Source organism: Hemicordylus capensis, chromosome 6, assembly GCF_027244095.1.
Source record: "Hemicordylus capensis ecotype Gifberg chromosome 6, rHemCap1.1.pri, whole genome shotgun sequence".
In the NCBI taxonomy this organism is placed as follows: Eukaryota; Metazoa; Chordata; class Lepidosauria; order Squamata; family Cordylidae; genus Hemicordylus; species Hemicordylus capensis.
In genome coordinates, this window is record NC_069662.1 from 85,585,332 (window position 1) to 85,604,527 (window position 19,196).

Sequence of the window (19,196 nt, forward strand, 5' to 3'; positions counted from 1 at the left end):
AAACTGTCTGGCACCACGGTGGTCCAGTCCTTTTCAGGTGCTGATTATGACTTACATGGCTGTCAAGTGTGAAGGAAAGTCAGTGTGGGTTCACACATCACACTGCAAGAAGGCTGAGCCACCAGCTGAAGTCACCTCAAGTTCAGCAGAGCCCGCTGCCAAGCCCAGGTCACCGTATCTCTTATGGCATTGCCCCAGCAGATCCACCTGGATGAAGGGGATCTTAAGTGTAGTAGTGCTAAAGGTAAAGTGTGCCGTCAAGCCAATTTCCTGGCACCTACAGAGCCCTGTGGTTTTCTTTTGGTAGAATACGGGAGGGTTTTACCATTGCCTCCTCCTGCACAGTATGAGATGATGCCTTTCAGCATCTTCCTATATCGCTGCTGCCCGATATAGTTATTTCCCATAGTCTGGGAAATATAATAGTGGGGATTCAAACTGGCAACCTTCTGCTTGTTAGTCAAGCATTTCTCTGCTGCGCCACTTAAGGTGACTTGCTTATATCAAGCACTGACCAGGCATATAGAGACAATGTAGTGATACAACTGTCTTACCAAGTAGCCAAGGCAGTCAATGAAACAGACTGCTGGGTGTGCCATCACCTACCCATCCATGCCAAAGGAGGACTGCCTATGACCCCCATCCCTTTAAATAAAACAGAATGGATAAAACACTGCAAGATATTCCCCTCAGGGGATGAAGCCGCTCTGGGAAGAGCATAAGGTTTCAAGTCCCCTCCCTGGCTTCTCCAAGATAGGGCTGAGAGAGATTCCTGCCTGCAACCTTGGAGAAGCTGCTGCCAGGCTGTGAAGACAATATTGAGCTAGATAGACCAACGGTCTGACTCAGTATATGGCAGTTTCCTATGTTCCTATGTTCCTCTTGGGCAAACCGAACCAACTTTACCTAGGCCATGAGACAGAGCGAAACCAGTTCCTTCCTGTACATCATACCCAAAGAAGGAAAGTTTTGCTTTCAATGCAATGTGACTCAGTATGATGTGGTATGCGAGTTTATCTTTGTAAAGAATGGGGCCAATATTAATGGTTCTTTTGTTCATGATGTAACCCCTAGTAACTATAGTCTGAGTTTATATTATTTGCAATTCACAATGTGTGATGGAAATACTTGCTCAGAAGGCTTTATGGCTCTGGCAGGACACTATTTAGTATGTGGCAATAAGGCTTATAGGAAGTTGCCACCAGGTTGGTAATGTAGTACAGCTATGGCCAGCAATCAAGGTAACCAAAACCATCCCATCAGGGAAGATCTGGAAGAAGAGGGCCATCCCGGAGGCTAGGAATACAGTTAATACTAGGAGCCTCCTGTCCCAGAGTGAAGTTATTGGGTGGTCCCTTATACCCCGAGTTGGAATATCCAGGACAGGAGGTGCCATCAGCAGACTTCAAGCAGTGGTCGAAGTACTAGCCTATGAGACAGAAGAAGCCATCCTAACTGTTGCCAAGGAGCAAAAAGAGATAAGACAAATGGCCCTTCAGAATAGATTGGTTCTGGATTATGTGTTGGCATCAAAGGGGAGAAGAGTCTGTGCCCTAGTTAGAGAAGAATGTTGTGCGTATGTTCCGGATAATTATTATGAGACAGATTTATGATCAGGTGAAGAAAATACAAGAAATAGCCCATGTTCCCTTGGATACAGCAAGTGAGGGGTGGTATTGGTATTGGTTGACATTCTGGTTTCTGGATATTGGAGCCAGGGGAAGAAAAATCATACAGGGGTGTGTACATTAAGTCTAGCTATCATCGTTGTTGTTGTTGTTATATTTATTTATTTATTTACATTTATATCCCAGAGCGGTGTACTACATACTTATGTTTCTCCTCACAACAATTCTGTGAAGTAGATTAGGCTGAAAGAGAAGTGACTGACCCAGAGTCACCCAGCAAGTATCATGGCTGAATTATATATGTCTGCTTGAAATTGTTAAAATGCTATAGTTAGAAAAGGGTTAGAGAATGCTAGGGAAAGGTGAAGTAAGGAAACTTTTCCTACAGATGAAAGAGCAAGAGGAATGAATAAGAATGACCAAGGAAAATGGTGAGGCTTAATGTAGACACGTGACACCTCTAAGGGGTGAGTGATGAAGCAGAGGGCTATCTTAGCTGCATAAGTGAAACTTCCAGGAAACTTCCAGGCTGGCTTAAAATAGTTTTGATTGGTTGATGAGTGGTCTGACATGTGCAGTTAGTCAAGGGCTATGCAAGTTGTTGACTGTATTGTAAGGAGTAGACACATGTTGATTAGAGGGGTTTACAATCCTAGGCTTATGCATTAATTACTGTGATTACCCTTATAAACGCTGAGATTCCTTTATTCCGGGCTCCTCCCCCTTGTACTGAGTTACTTGGGTAAGTTGCCTGGCATGTTGCTAATAATAAAGCTTGATTTAGATGGAAGCACAAGCCTCATGGATAATTTCTCCAACAATAACTTGATTTTGATGTAAATCACTGTCTACCTATGTATTGTAATGTTTAAGTTTGTTGGCTTTATGGTGCAATCCATTCTGTGCATGACTGCTTAGAAGTAAGTACCATTGGTTTCAATCAAGTTTTCTCCCAAGTAAATGTATAGAGAATTGCAGCCTTAACTGAAAAGCTTAGTGGGTGGTGTCCCCCCGCCACCGGTCTATGGCTGCTATTAATAACTCAAACTTAGTGTAGTCTTCATTTATATTCTATATATATTATTTTGTGTTTGTGTTTCAATTTAGCAGCAAGCATGTGCTGAATAGATTTTCCTTACTTAAATGATGGATTGAAATGGGAGCTCTGAAATCTTGTAACTTCAGAAATATACAAGGGATTTGCCCCCATATCAAAGGCAAACATTGCATCATACTTAAGTGCTTCACACTATCTTAGCCAAAAGAAGGAGAATATAAGGTGAGGCTATTCACACAAGTGTGCAAAACCAGGCTAAGGGAGCCCAGCCTGGTTTTGCACACTTATGTGAACCACCAGGATTGGACTCGATCCCGGTGGCTACATGGTGGCAAACCCGCCTAAGTAGCCTCCCTGCTAAATGAAGTTAAGGGAGCGAGTGTTCCCTTAACTGCATTTTCCTAATTGTGCGTCCACAGCTGGCACACTCGGGGGGAGGGGGATCCCAGTAATGCAGGATTGCACTTGTGCAGTACATTATTGGGGCTCTGTGGGGTGGGGCGATGTGCGATGGTGTGTCCTGGCACCCTGACCCCAGGAACTGCAGTGGGAGCCACTGCTCATCTGGGCGGGCGATCCGCCTGCCCAGAGACTTCACAGAGATCATCTGTGGGGAAGGTTGGCTGAACCCGCCTTCCCCGCAACCCACCCGCCAACTCTTCTCACAGATGGTGAGAAGAGCTCTGATATGTATGTTCTGCAGTAAAACAGTTGCAAACATTTGGACCCCTGTAGTTCAAAGCAAAATCATTAGACTGTTATAACTGACTGTTTAATCAGATTTCATTTTCATCACCATGTTGATGTGGCTCCCAGGGTGTGTGAAGAAGGCCTGAGACGTGAGCTGATAGGGTCATATGAATTTATGCCAGAAAGTGGTACTTGTGGAGATAATTCCCCATGCAGCTGAATCACAGGCCTCCATGCAGGGAAGGGTTCCCAATATCTGAACCAGCCCAACATCTTATCACCAAATGTTTAACTATGTTAGGCCTTACCTTGGCTATGGTGGTTGAACTAATTGAGCACTACATTACGGGTTTATGACTTATGCCATAGTCATAAATTATATGAAGGAACGTTTCTTGACATGGTATATATTATTGTATATTGACTCTGGGCCAGTCACTTCTCTCTCAGCCTAACCTACTGCACAGGGTTGCTGTGAGGAGAAACTCAAGTATGTAGCACACCGCTCAGGACTCCTTGGAGGAAGAGCGGGATATAAAATGTAATAAATAAATAAATATATAAATATATTATTGTATATTGCAAAGATAATATATAGCATATATTATTGTATATTGCAAATATAATTTTCAAAAGATATTCTTTAGTGTAAATTTATTTTGGAGTAAATTGGCTATTTTTGTAATATTCTCCTTCACATGGGTCTACTGAGGAGTACTCACTAGGTGAATTTGTCTCTTTCTGCCCCAAAGCTAGAAAGCAGGAAAGAGAAGGCATTGCACAGCTTGACCAAACATACAGAGCTGGTTCCAATCAGACCAGGAGTGAAAACCACACGGTCCACACCCATCTGCTAGGGGAGGAGAGAAGTGGCAACCAACTAGACTCGGTCTTAAACCAGGGTGTAACTATAATTGAACAAGGATGGGGAGCAGATGTCTATGAGGGGAAGCCCCCCCCCGGGCCCCTCAAGTGAGCAACAGTTTGCTCTTTGCTCTCTCCTTCCCATCTTTCAAAGAAGAAGGTGGGGAACTGGGGGAAAGAGGCCCATTTTTACTTCTTGTCCCAAGTACTACACCAACCTTGCTACGCCCTTGGTCTTAAAGCAACACCACAATTTTAAGTTAGTAGTATCTCATGTTTCCATAGTGGGTACTTGTTCCTGGAGTTCATGGCAATAATATAAACCACTGGAAGGAAAGTTTATAGATACAGATATATCCGCAGCAGATGATCCTAACTAGAGTTTTCTATAGGTTCATTTTTATGAGACGCTTGTTACTGATCAGATAAAATACAAGCTTAACAAAAGTGAAATCTCTTTGCTATAAAAGGGAAAGGAACGGTTACTTGGGGATTTTTTTACTACTTTGCAAAAATCTGAGATTTGGCAGGCAAACTGCTTGTTGATTGGAGCCTAGCAGTAAAGGGTAAACAAACCTTCTGCTGGATGGACCGAAGGCAGCCAGTTTGTTTACTGGTTAGCTTGAATGGCGGATGCTTTAAACATAATAATTATATATCAGACTGTGCCTTAAGAGTAGAATTTGATGATTCAGGGAGAATGCTTTCTATTCTGAAGCAATGTTTTTGAAAAAAGGCTATATACAGCCAGTGCTTTTGTACAGATATTAAACGTTTTCCTTTAAACGCATCTCGGGTTTAAAAAAAAATCTAAATGGAATCAGTGCCATGTTTGAGCTCTAACAAAGCTCATGAGATTGCCCTTAAAAACTGGCAATAATTAAAAAATATATATATCAAAAACCACCTATACTTCCTTAAATAAAACTTGTCCGTTTTTCATGAAGCTACAAAATGGTTTCAAACAAATGAAAACCAAATGCTTTTTTAAAAAATGCTTTTTTCTATTAAGAAAGCCTCTTCTTCCACAACAGAGCAAGTCCTAGAGTAGTAAATGCTAAAGCAGACCTCAGTCTCTCTCCTCCCAGTACCTGGTTGGCTTTTCCAAGAGTGAATGCAGGACGCATCTATTGAGAAGAGTTATGCGTCATTCCATTAGATACAGAATCTATACAGTAACTGTGCTGGAGAGATTAAGAAAGCTGCTTGTATGGAACTATTCAGAATAAAGAATTCCTAGATATGGGGAGCATTATGCTTCCCAGATTGTAATGTGTTGTGTTCCTCAGCTTAAAATAGTTGCTATTGTCAAAATGGCCTCTTTAATATTTACATGCAAAAGCATTAACAATAACTGACTAAACTCAATGTTGCACATTCTTGTCCTCAATTGGTTATGGGCCCCAAAGAGCTTTAATATAAATTGGTGCATCTCAGACAGACATCAATAGTCATCTCGCACAATTACATCAAAGGCAGGCTTGAGTCATAATCAGTAAACAATTCTGGCATGTAAATGTCCTTTGCAAATTCTACTTTTCAGGTATTCACTATTGCAAAATCAACCCTCAAATATCTGCAGAGCAATGTGTACCCTGTGAATGTGTGCATGCCTGATGTAACTTGGTGGAGATTTCACCTATCTAGAGGGTTTATATTACTATTTTACTTTTAGGACAGGCCTACCTACTACACTTCTCACTAGGATCCACACGACCAATCCCGCTCTGAAGGATTTACAGCTGTTCCTGTAGTGCTCTTTCCAAAAGGGTGAGTTAATGGTTTGAAAAAGTGCAGCTGTAAATTTGAGTGTCGCCAGATTAAAAATAGCCAAGAGAGATGTTTGACAGATTGGGTGTGTGAGGTTTTGAATGCCTCTCTGCGAGAAGGTGTTGCACCGGCAGCTCTACAGTCTGACATATGTAAGACTTCTCCTGAAGAAACCTTCTCTAAATACCATGGTTTAAAATAGCAATTGGCCAGTTCCAATATTCTGTTTGGAGGGCAAAGTGTTACAGTGTGTGATGTCATCGCTGCTCCAAGGATTCCTGAATTATACTGATAATCGATGGCCGTTGTCATCCTGGTAGCTGGCCTTTGCTCAGAACTATACAGGGGAGTAGGGATGTGTATGAACTGAGGTTTGTGCACTGGTTCAGTTTTGAACCGGTTCGGCACCAAGGGGAGGGCAAGGCTGAGCAAGATCTTTAAGAAAAAGGAGAACAGGTCCTTACCTGTTCTCTGCCGCCGCATGCAGCTTCCTGCTGCTATGGCGTTTGTCCCAAGTACATCCGTGGGGCACCAGCACACACACAATATCCGCCCATACGTGGCTGCCATTTGGATGGTCAGCAACACCATGCAGACCACGCAAATGGTACCCGTGTGTGCATGAATGCCATGTGCATACATAAGTAGGGGTACTTGAGAGAAGCACCACAGCAGCAAGAATTTTCTTAAACATCTCGCTTGCCTTCCCCCTCCCTACAGTGCTCCCCAAAACCATGTCATCATATAAAGGATTGTCACCCTAATAATAATTAGGGCAGTATTGGAATTTTGGATGTGAAAAGGGGATTCAAGGGAAGCAACAAGTATTATGAAAACTCAGCCTTGCTTACTTTTTGTGTGTGCTCTTTGACACTTGTTCATAGCTGTTTCTTTTCCTAAAGTGTATCTTTAAAGGTAAAGTTGTGCCGTCGAGTTGGTGTCAACTCCTGGCGACCACAGAGCCATGTGGTTTTCCTTGGTAGAATATAGGACCATCTCCTGCACAGTATGAGGTGATGCCTTTCAGCATCTTCCTATATCGTTGCTGCTCAATATAGGTGTTTCCCATAGTCTGGGAAACATACCAGTGGAGATTTGAACTGGCAACCTCTTGCTCCCTAGGCAAGTTACTTCCCTGCTGGTGGCTAAGTGCATCTGTAGTGTCTTTAGTCCCTTTAAAAACACACAAATCTAAACCAGAGGTTTCATGACCTAATTGGGGATCACATAATCAGTCATATGTCATGTTATTAAGCAACCAGTCTCTCAGTAGATCTGACTATTGGGAACCATTGCAAAGCCAAATCGGATTGACAACAGAAAGCATTTTGTTCACTCTGAATTGGCTCCTATAGTACACCATATAGGCCATCATATATGGCTGCATAATGATATTACAAAACAAAGTTAAAATGAGGACAATGTGAACTGAAGTGTGTTTCATGGGAGGTGAATATTTGCAAAACACACCTGCACTGATTTGGTTCATCCCTAGTAAGTCCCTTTGAGTTTGATACTAGTATTGAGTTTGATACTTGTAATGACCTACTACTGTACTGTAGAGCAGATTAACAACCACCACTACAAAAATGTGTACCACAGACTGCGTCTGCTTCATATTCCTCAGGTTTGATGGGAGATTCATAGGAGCAACACATTACCAAAAAGGAGAAAGAAATATACAAATTTTAAGGCTTTCAAGTTATTCAAGCCCTGACATCAGTTAATAGATTGGATGCTTAGTAATAATCCATAAATTAATCCCTCTGGAGTAGTAGTCTCATCTGTCTAATTTGGACTATTCATGGTTTAGGTTGCATAGAGATGTTGGCCTTATTTAAAATTTCTTATGCAATATACAGCTGCAGGAATATGGTGTATGTAACTTCATGATAGTGATCAAACAGTTTTAAATTCAATCCTGAGCCCTTTATCTATAAAGATGTGCTATTGAGTTGATAAAACATGTTAAAGGTCTAGCATCAGTTCTGCTTATAAAACAGAAATGAACATGTTCAAATTGTGATACCATCCGGGTACAGAATAAGTGAAACGGATTTGAACGCTCATCTTAAGCATCTGATGAGAAATTGAAAATATAAGGTTTGGCATGCTTAACAATTCAGAATATTCTTGAAGCTTCTCACCTGGTCTAAACAATAATAATGATTCTTGACTTCAAACTCTCCACCCTAACGATCAGTGTGTGTGCTCACATAGGCATATACCTGTGTACGAGTTAATCATTATGTCTGTAGCATTAGTTAATGACTTGCGTGAGTGAATGAGTTGTCAAGAGAGCTGAGCTACATAAGCAGCAGAATCATATGGTGCAGATTTTTTGGAAATCTGTATCACTTCAGACTGCAAGTGGGGTCACATGTTTGAATTTTCCTCCCACAAAATATTTACTTATTAAAATATTCATATCCCACCTTTCTGTCTTCAAACCAGGAAACGTGGTCTCCTGAACCTCCTCCCCACTTCCATAGTGCCCTTGAAACTATCTCTATTATTTAGGTGGAGCCTAGGGGTGTTGCCTCAGTTGAGTGCATGTGTCCTAAGAACATTCATTCATTCATTCATTCATTCATTAAGAGATTTGCTATAGCGCCCAATCCACAGACTCAGGGTGGTGCACAAAACAAGAACAGCATCTGAGATTTAAAAAGAAAAGAAAACATTTAAATGCCTGGCGGAAAAGAAATGTCTTCAATAAGGTTTTAAAGGCTGAAAGGGAGGAGGCAGACCAAATCTGGGGGAGGGGGGAAAGAATTCCAAAGTGAAGGGGCAGCAACAGAGAAAGTCCTTCCACGGGCCCTAGCACTCAGAGGACTTCTCTGAGACCAGGGACCAAAGGGAGGACAACCTGAGAAGATTTCACAGGACGGGATAGGACTGGCTGGGAGAGGCGGTCCTGAAGGTAAACAGACACTAAGCCCTGAAGGGTTTTAAAGGAGAGAGCCAGCACTTTGAATTGGACCTGGGAGCAAATAGGTAACCAGTGCAGCGACTGCAAGAGAGGTGTCCCACTATCTTATCTCCTAGCACCCATAAGCAGGTGGGCCACCACATTCTGGACCAGCTGAAGTTTGAAACATGAGCTGTGGGGCCGTGGAGGGCTGCCCTTGCTGCCTCCTCTGTCCCCTACATAGCTCACCTCCACTGCCGCATGCTTGATCAGTTTTGTGCCCTTGCAGGAAACAAACAAAAACCTGGTGAGCAGGTGGGGGAAGAAGCAATGAGCAAAGCCGCATAGTGGGGAAGGAGAACCCTGTGAGCAGGCAGAAGAAGCAAAGCAGCAAGCAAATGCAGCACCAGGGAGAACAAAGTGGCAAGCCAAGGGGTGGCAGGGAAGCAAAGTAGCGAGCCAAGGGGTGGTGGGCTGCAGAGTTTGCACCTGGGCCACCTTGAACCTGGCTACGCCGCTGGTGGAGTCTCTGAAGAAGTCTTTTCAGCCAATCAGAAATGGAAATAATCCTTACTGAGCTTTCATTCAGCTCTCTTCCATGTCACAGCTGTTTTCTTTTAAAAAGATGAGTGTTACACTTCACCTGTGTAACAGGATCTACCAGAATAGCAATTCAATACAGATGAGCTTCAAATCTGAGATAGTTAAGGGCAATCTAAGCCACCTAATGGTGCAGTGGGGAAATGCTTGACTAACAAGCAGAAGGTTGCCAGTTTGAATCCCTGCTGGTACTATATCGGGCAGCACTGATATAGGAAGATGCTGAAAGGCATCATCTCATACTGCGCGGGAGGAGGCCGTGGTAAACCCCTCCTGTATTCTACCAAAAGAAAACCACAGGGCTCTGTGGGTGCCAGGAAATTGGCTTGACGGCACACTTTACCTTTAGCACTAAACCACAGGGCTCTGTGGGCACCAGGAGTTGAAATCAACTTGATGGCACACTTTACTTTACCTTTACCCCTTACATCAGGACTGCACAACTTTGGCCCTCCATCTGGTTTTGGACTACAACTTCCATCATCCCCAGCCACAGTTGCCAATAGTGGATAATGGAAGTTGTAGTCCAACATTTGCAGGAAGGCCAAAGTTGTGCGGTCGTGCCTTGCATGTTAATATGTGTAACAATGTACTACATTTTAAATAAAAATAAAGTTACTTGTAGAAGGTGGAATTTAGAGTGGGAAAGGCAAGGGAGTATTGACTCTTTCCCTGCCTGCTTTTTTCCTTGCTTCAAATTGCCCCAAAGCAGCCCCCTGCTACTGGATTTCAGATACATGTTTGTTTATTTATAATTTTATTATTTAGCATATTTGTACACCACCTACAACCAAATGTGGTTTAAAACATTTTAAAAGAACATTTTTTAAAAAATGCAACATGTTTAGCTATGTAGCCCCTAACATGAAAAGGAGCATTAATGGAGCATTCATGTCTTAATGGAGCATTCATGTCTTTATTTTAACACGAGTTAAGGGTACAGGGAAAATCAGGCACATTAATGAGACATTCTGGAAAAAGAATTTGAAACATATTCAGCATTACAACTCTATTTTAGAGAGCACATGAGTGTCTTTAAACTTTTTTTTATGGAAAGCAGACCTTTGAACTTTTAAAATAAAATGTAATACAAAAGGTAACTGAACATTATGTGCATTGAGGAAAAGCAGTATCTATAAATGAAAAGCTCATAATATGTGTGTATGTGTTTGTGAGTAGATAGTGATGTTTGCTTTGTTTCCTTCTGAACTCCCCATGTGTTAAACTCTGAATATATTTGCAAATACGTTGATAGAACAGTTTCCCCTTGTGAAAATATCCCCCTTTTTATCAGATATGATAAAACTATCAGATCTATCACCAAGGATTTTTTTTCCTTCCCCCTTCAGTTATCAGAAAACTGAACTCTTGCTACCCCAGAAATTTAAACCTAGGGAGTTCAGTGTTCAGTGCATGACTACTCTGGGGGAACAAAAGATACCTTTCCAATTAAAGTTAATAGAGGGATAACTTCAGACATACAAAGAGAAAAAAAGACACTTATAAGTCATGGTGAGTTCAAAAGGAAGGAATTAAGCTAGACACACAAAGCATCATGGGAAGTGCTATTCAAGCTACAATGTCAAAAAGGCTGATTAAGAGCAGTTCCAAGTCTTCTTGATCACCAGGGAGTCTCACTGATAAAATTATTTCCTGCTCTAGAGAGAATCTTCCTGAACTGAACAAATGTTTCACTTTTGAATAAGGATTCTTAAAAAGGAAGGGTGTGCAGAAAAGGAGAAGAAAGGTCCATATTAACTGAAAGATCTTAAATTTTATAACTTGAGATCTTTTATCAGCTTTCAAATTCTGAATGAAATTGCAAATCTGATGACAAGTGACAGGCTCAGATAATTAGTTTTCATATTTCTAAATATCTGTTTTGCAGATACACATTTTTTTTGCTAGAGGTAAGTTCTAGAAGGAGCTAGGAGCAATTTCATATGGATTCCAAAGGCCCTAGAGTGGACAAACACAGGTGGCCATAGACTCATTTTGCCCCATATGAATCCAATAAGTGTGGTGAATTCATGTCAGAACAGTGGACTGGACAAGGGACAAATATGGGCTGCTGCTGTGCAAAAACTGTGTGCCATGTCAACAAGTTTCCTTCCATCCATTCACTAATTACATTTTGACATCATTTTGGTTCCACCTTTGCTTTTGCAAGTGACGTATAGGTGCAGACTGTGCTCAACTGACTTATCTGTAAAACAGAAGAGATTGTAGTGTTAGGTCAACTTCTTTCTTTCTATTTCTATTTTAATTTTTTGAAAGAAACAACATACAAGCACTGTTAGCAAAATATACTATACTCTATACTATGTTCTTGTTTAAAAAAATACAGCTCATCATGTGCCTGGAACTGCTAGTATAAATATGGCCTTATTAAAGACTTTTCAGAAATACAAATCCATGTATCCGGAACCTCACAAGTCTAGTTCCCCCTTGTACCTATGAAAATGTTCATAACTTCAATGTTCAGTATATGCGGGTGGAGATCTGTAAGAAATTATGGTTAGTACATGATTAAGCCAACCAGATCTTCCCCCTTCTCAGATCCCCAATCCATTGCCTTCCTCCTCCTCAGCCTCCCCCCACTATATGATCCATCAGAAATTTATTGTTCTTTTTCATGGAGGTGCTTTAGGAATGGCAGGACAGCAACATCATTTATACTTCCTTCCTTAATGCAGCTAGAAGAAATAGAAGGGACTAGCTGAACCCGCACAGATCATCTGTGTGCTTGGACTTTGTTGTTCTCTTTGCCCTCTGCCACAGCCCCTGCTTTATTGCTCAGTGTCAGCCATTCACTCTCACTCACCCCCAGCTGCTGCTCGCTCACTCATCCCTCCCTGACACTCGTTCACTTGCCCCTCCCCACTGCTTGATCACTCACTTGCCCCTCCCTGCCACTCACTCACCCCTCCCTGCTGCTCGCTCGACCCTCCCCAGCACTCGACTCCCTCACTTGCTCTTTCACCCCCTCCCTGCCACATGTTCACTCACTTGCCCCCTCTCCACTGCTCTCTCACCCATTTCTTGCTGCTTGCACACTGGCTCACCCCCACTCCACTCACTCGCTTGCCCCCTCCCCACCCGGTCACTCACTCACCCCCTCCCCACCACATGCTGGCTCACTCACCCCTCCCCACTGCTCACTCGCTTGCCCCCTCCCTGCTGCTCACTCACTTGCCCCCTCCCTGCTGCTCACTCACTTGCCCCCTCCCTGCTCACTCACCCGCCCTTCCCTGCTCACTCGCTCACCCCTCCCCGCCCGCTCACTCATTCTTCCCTTACCCACTGCTCGCTCACTCACTCACCCCCTACTCTTCCCTATCTTCATATGGAATCCCCACTGCCCATTCACCACGGTGCTGTTACCTCTGATTGGTAAAGCAGTGTGTGGGAGAGGCTTGCCACATACGACCTTAGTGTATTTATATCTGTATCTATCTATCTATCTATCTATCTATCTATCTATCTATCTATCTATCTATCTCTTCTCAGCTTGCACCTTGGCAGAGGGAAAAGTGGTACTTTACTCCTCCACACCCACTTAATGGCATTTCAATCAGACAGTACAGAAGTGACGAACCTAACTTCTGAAATTAATGGAAGGGTAAGCTACTGCTGTGTAAAAGCATTAGTGAGAATACACCTGTGGTACTGTGATGTGGTGCTTTATGAACAAATCTTTATCAGGGCCAGCTCAACCCAATATGGCAACATTTTATGCATGTTTACATAGAACTAAGTTTCATTTAACAGTGGGACTCTCAGGTAATTGTGTGTAGGATTGTAGCCACAGATACACTATTCAAGAGGCAAGTGTTGGAGATGGAGTTCCAGTGCATCAACCTTTTGCACCAACTATCCTAATGACCACTAGGGGCATTGGGAGCAGAGTTAGCTAGTAAAGGTCTCCTTATCTGTCCCTGCTTTCTTCTGCTCTATGACCCCTGCTTTGACTCCTCAGGGACTTCCTCTGGTGAGTTAGTCCTCTTCGTTTCCTCTTAGAAAGAAGGTAGAAACATCTCTCTCTCTCTCCCTACTTATTCATTATGTAGCTGATAGATAGGATAGGTCTTTTGTGTATCAAATGTTCTTCACCAATAAATCAGTTTAGTTTAAACTCTACCGCGATCTTACTTAAATAGCTGCAACCACTAAACTCTGCACTCTGTAACTGGAGTGGTAGCTTCCTTGGTGCTTTGCTAAATAATCACAACCCCCAACAGCAAGCACTCATGGCTTCCAGCATAGCTGGCTCCCCATGTGGCCCCTAGATTCCCTGTGATGCAACATAAGAATTGGAGAACACTCTTAGCTCATGCAGGGATGCCCACAGTCCATACCTGCCCCATCCTACCTTGACTAACAAAAAAAACTTCATCCAACCCAGGCCTTTATGGAACATTGTCTGGCAGTTAATAGAGTCCTGCAAGATTTACTGCCATTCTGAAAGCCTTATAAAGACAGCTAAGCATCCTAGAGACAATATAATAATAAAAGTGTTTCTTAGATACCAGGCATCTTCCCACTCACAGTGCTTTGATCTCAAAATCCAAACTGGAGAATAAACAGTACAAGCCTTCTTCCGAGCTAACGTTCAACAGAAGTTGATGAATGTCTGGAAAACTAGCATAATGGGCATGCCATTTTCATTTGTTAAAATTGTTTGACAAGGGCCTATTTTCGTTTTAAGAGGTTCTCTGTACTGTGCTTCAGAAAATATGATCAACTAAACTGGGCACTTCTTAGCTCAACTTCCAGACCAATCAAAATAAGGGGGGAAATCCATCCTGTAATGTTCTCTGCTTTATATTTTTAAAGGACAAGTGCAGAGACATTATAGGCTTGCAACTGTGATTTTTGGCACCATCCTAGTTTTCATTAAAAGCCTCAATTTCCATTTACCTTGCCAAAGAAAATTCTTTCTGGCATCAAGGATATTATACAATATGCTGTACATTTTAGGGATTTAAGTAATGATATGGAAAACATAAGCACCACTCTAAATCTTTAGGGTCTATCTAGAAGAAGAAAAAATGCCCTGGTTCTGAAATGTCTAGCTAATGTTTCCCGACTATTATTTTTTATTTATGGTATTTTTTGAATTTTAAAATTCCATTTGGAATCAGGGTACAAACCGATGACTAGTAGGAGAGGGTTGTTTTGCAGTACTTTTGGTATGATCAGAAGTATGTGTATATAGATGTTCTCCCAAAATTCTTATTTGCAAAATGCTTACTTAAATAGCTGCAATTACTACAATTTTGCAGTACTATGTACTTTAGCATGAATCTGATAGACTTGTTTGCTAAATTAGTATGCAAAGATCTGTTGCTTTCAACACTTTGGTCTGGTTCAGAGACATAACAACAAACTATGCTCCATTATGAGCAGAAGCTTTGGGCTTACAGTATGTGCTCCCTCCTCCTCTTCCCTTCCTTCACATGCAAGTGGAAGAGATGAGAAACCTCTGCTTACAGTTTGCAGCTAACCACATTTCTCTTTTATCCAAATACAACAAAATGTAGTTAGAGCAAACCAGTTTATTTTCGAACTGGGATACTGAACCTGATTTGATATTCTGGTTTGGGAACAAACTATGGCTTGTACAAGCCATTGTTTGCCATATTTTGACATAATCGTAAATGGTGGTTTGTGGTAAATTGTGGTTTGTTGCAAACTATCCCTCATACACAAAATAAGGGAGAAGAGAAGGAGTGTATGAGACTGAAGTCAGCATCTGCTCATGTTCTTAACCACCACTCTTGGTGGTGATGATTTCTGAGCCAGGCCTCTGTATCTCTTGAACATTATAACCCTAAGCCAGCTAACATCAGTCCTAAATTTTATTGCTTTCAAGTAGACTTTGAGGCTATTCACACGATGGGGCAAAATCGGGCTAGCAGAGGCTAGCCCGATTTTGCCCCATCGTGTGAACCACCAGGCTGCATCACGGAGCCGGCAATTGTGTGGGCGGCCGATCCGGCCACCCAGGGCTCCCTCCCTGATCACAGTTCCAAACTGGGTCTCACTGATCGTGAGACCCGGCTCTTTGTCCCAACTAACACTGGGCTGGTTCAGGTGAACATAGCCCGGTGTAGTAATTTGTGGTTGTTTAGCAAAGCACCAAGAGGAAGCTGCCTACTCCAGTTACGAAGTAGTACAGAGCCTTTTTGTTCCAGTTAGTCAAGAACAAGCATGGATATTGTAGTGCAGTATAAAGTAAATAAGATTTATTAGGTTAAGTATATTTGAGATAGGAAAGACCTATCCTAACTATGAGCTACATAGTGAATAGGAAGGGAGAGAGAGAGATGCTTCCATCTGCTCTCCAAGGAGAAAAAAAGTAGAACTAAGCTGTCCTGCCAGCTCTCTGACCTTGGAGAACACTGCCAACAACCCACATAACCTTATACTGCTTCTCTGCAATGACAGGTCGGTCCAAAATAAATCTGAACTCATCCGTGATTTGATTATGGATTAAGGGGCCAACCTGGTGTGTATTACTGAGACTTGGTCGGGGGAGGCTAGTGGCCCAGTTTGGGCCCAGCTTCTCCCTCCAGGATATCCTGTAGAGGAGCAGGTGAGGGGATGTGGGTGGGGAGGTGGAGTGGCTGTGGTGTATAAGGATAGCATTTCCCTTACCAGGGTCCCTGTTAGGGTATTGGACCATATTGAATGTGTGTACTTGAGTTTGGGGACCAGGGATAGATTGGGACTTCTGTTGGTGTACCGATCGCCCCGCTGCCCAGCGGAATCCCTTACTGAGCTCACGGACTTGGTCGCGGAGCTTGTGTTGGAGTCTCCCAGACTTTTGGTGCTGGGGGACTTCAATGTTCATTCCGGGACCAATTTGTCCGGTGCAGCTCAGGAGTTCATAGCGGCCATGACAACTATGGGCCTATCCCAAGCGGTCTCTGGATTGGCACATATTGCAGGTCACACGCTTGATTTGGTCTTTTACTCAATGTTCCATGGGTGGGGACTCCTGTGATATCCCCATTGTCATGGACAGACCACCATTTGGTTAAGGTTGGACTTACGACCACTTCCCACTTCCGCAGGGGTGAGGGACCTCTTAGAATGGTCAGCCTGAAGAGGTTATTGGATCCAGTAGGATTCCAAGAAGCCTTGGAGGGATTTAATGTTGGCTTTGCCGGTGATCCTGTTGATACCCTGGTTGAGAATTGGAACAACTTGCTTACCAGGGCAGTAGACACAATTGCTCCTAAGAGTCCCCTCTGACCCGCTTCAAAACTGGCCCCTTGGTATATGGAAGATCTATGGGGGCTGAAGCGGCAAGGTAGGCGACTGGAGTGCAAGTGGAGAAAGACTCGACTCTAATCCGACAGATTACAACACAGAGCACATTTAAAGATCTATGCTCAGTCGATACAACCAGAATTTGGAGCCATCAGTTACCCGCTGCGATGTGTTTAAAGAATTTTTCACAGATAAAATCTCTCAGATTCGGGCCGACTTAGATGGAGACTCCACAATTAATTTGATGTCTGAACTGGAGGTGTCCAACAACTCCTCTTCCAAGGCTTATAAAGTGTTGTTTTTAAAAGTATTTTAATTGGTTTTAAATAGTTTTAATCATTTTTGAATTGTTTTTATATTGTTTTAGCATTGTTTTAATTGTGGGTTTTATGTCTTTTTAAAAGTTATTGTACACTGCCCAGAGCCTCTGGATGGGGTGGTTTATAAATGTAATCAATCAATCAATCAATCAATCAATAATACATTATGCAACTCGACTGGATCGGTTTCAGTTTGTGACTCCTTAGGATGTTGACAAGCTGCTTGGAGCAGTGAGGCCTACCACTTGTTCTCTTGACCCTTGCTCAACATGGCTTGTTTTATCTAGCAGGGAGGCTGTTGTAGGTGGCCTGGTGGGAAAATGCCTCTCTGAGGGAGGGCAGGATGCCTCCTTGTCTCAAGGATGCAATTATTAGACCTCTTCTAAAGAAGCCTGCATTAGATCCCTCAAAGTTGAGCAATTATAGGCCTGTTTCCAACCTCCCATGGCTGGGCAAGGTAATTGAGAGGGTGGTGGCCTCTCAGCTCTAGTCGGTCTTGGAGGAAACTGATTATCTAGACCCATTTCAAACTTGTTTTCAGGTGGGCTATGGGGTGGAGACTGCCTTGGTCAGCCTGATGGATGATCTCCAATTGGGAATTGACAGAGGAAGTGTGACTCTGTTGGTCCTCTTGGATCTCTCGGTAGCTTTTGATACTATTGACCATAGTATCCTTCTGGAATTTCTGAGTGGGTTGGGGGTGGGAGGCACTGTTTTACAGTGGTTCCGTTCCTACCTCTCGGACAGATTCCAGATGGTGTCGATTGGAGACTGTTGCTCTTCGAGATCTGAGCTTAAGTATGGTGTCCCTCAAGGCTCCGTACTTTCTCCAATGCTTTTTAACAGCTACATGAAACCACTGGGCAAGATCATCAGGGGATTTGGAGCTGGGTGTTACCAGTATGCTGATGACACCCAGATCTATTTCTCCATGTCAACTTCCTCAGGAGCTGGCATATCCTCCCTAAATGCCTGCCTGGAAGCAGTAATGGGCTGGATGAGGGAGAATGAACTGAAGCAGATAAGACGGAGGTACTTATTGTGCGGGGTCAGAACTCTAGAGATGATTTTGATCTACCTGTTCTAGATGGGGTCACACTTCCCCGAAAGCAACAGGTTTGCAGTCTGGGAGTACGTCTGGATTCACACCTCTCCCTGGTTTCTCAGGTTGAGGCAGTGGCCAGGGGTGCTTTCTATCAGCTTCGGCTGATACGCCAGCTGCACCCATTTCTTGAGATGAACGACCTCAAAACAGTGGTACATGTGTTGGTAACCTCCAGACTGGACTTCTGTAATGCGCTCTACGTGGGGCTGCCTTTGTACGTAGTCCGGAAACTTCAGTTGGTTCAGAACGCGGCAGCCAGGTTGGTCTCTGGGTCATCTCGAAGAGACCACATCACACCTCTGCTGATGGAGTTACACTGGCTGCCTATAGGTTTCCAGGCAAAATACAAAGTGCTAGTTATAACTTATAAAGCCCTAAACGGCTTAGGCCCTGGGTATTTGAGAGAACGTCTTCTTCATTATGAGCCCCACCGTCCACTGCAGTCATCCGTGGAGACTCTCTACAGGAAATACCTGAGGAGTCAAGGCAGGGGTCATAGAGTTAAGGCAAAGCAGGGACAGGTAAGAGAACCCTCACAAACTACCTCTACTCCCAGTGTAACTAGTGGTCATTAGTGCCTCAATGCCTGGAAGTTGTTAAAGTCTGGATGAATCAAAATAAGCTCAGACTGAATCCCACTAAGACTGAACTACTTTTACTCAGCCCTCGTACCAGCCAACAGCTGGATGTGAACCTTGTTTTAGATGGTGTGGTGCTGCCCCCAAAGGAGCTTGTTCATGATTTGGAGGTCCTTTTGGACTCGCGCCTCCTGCTTGAACAGCAGATGGAGGCTGCAGCCAGAAGTGCTTTTGCCCAGCTTCATCTGATTCGCCAATTATGCCCTTACCTTGATCAGCAAGCATTAATGACAGTGACCCATGCCCTTGTTATCTCCCGCTTAGATTATTGTAACGCTCTCTAACTAAGGCTACCTTTGAGGACAATCAGAAAGCTACAACGGGTCCAGAATGCA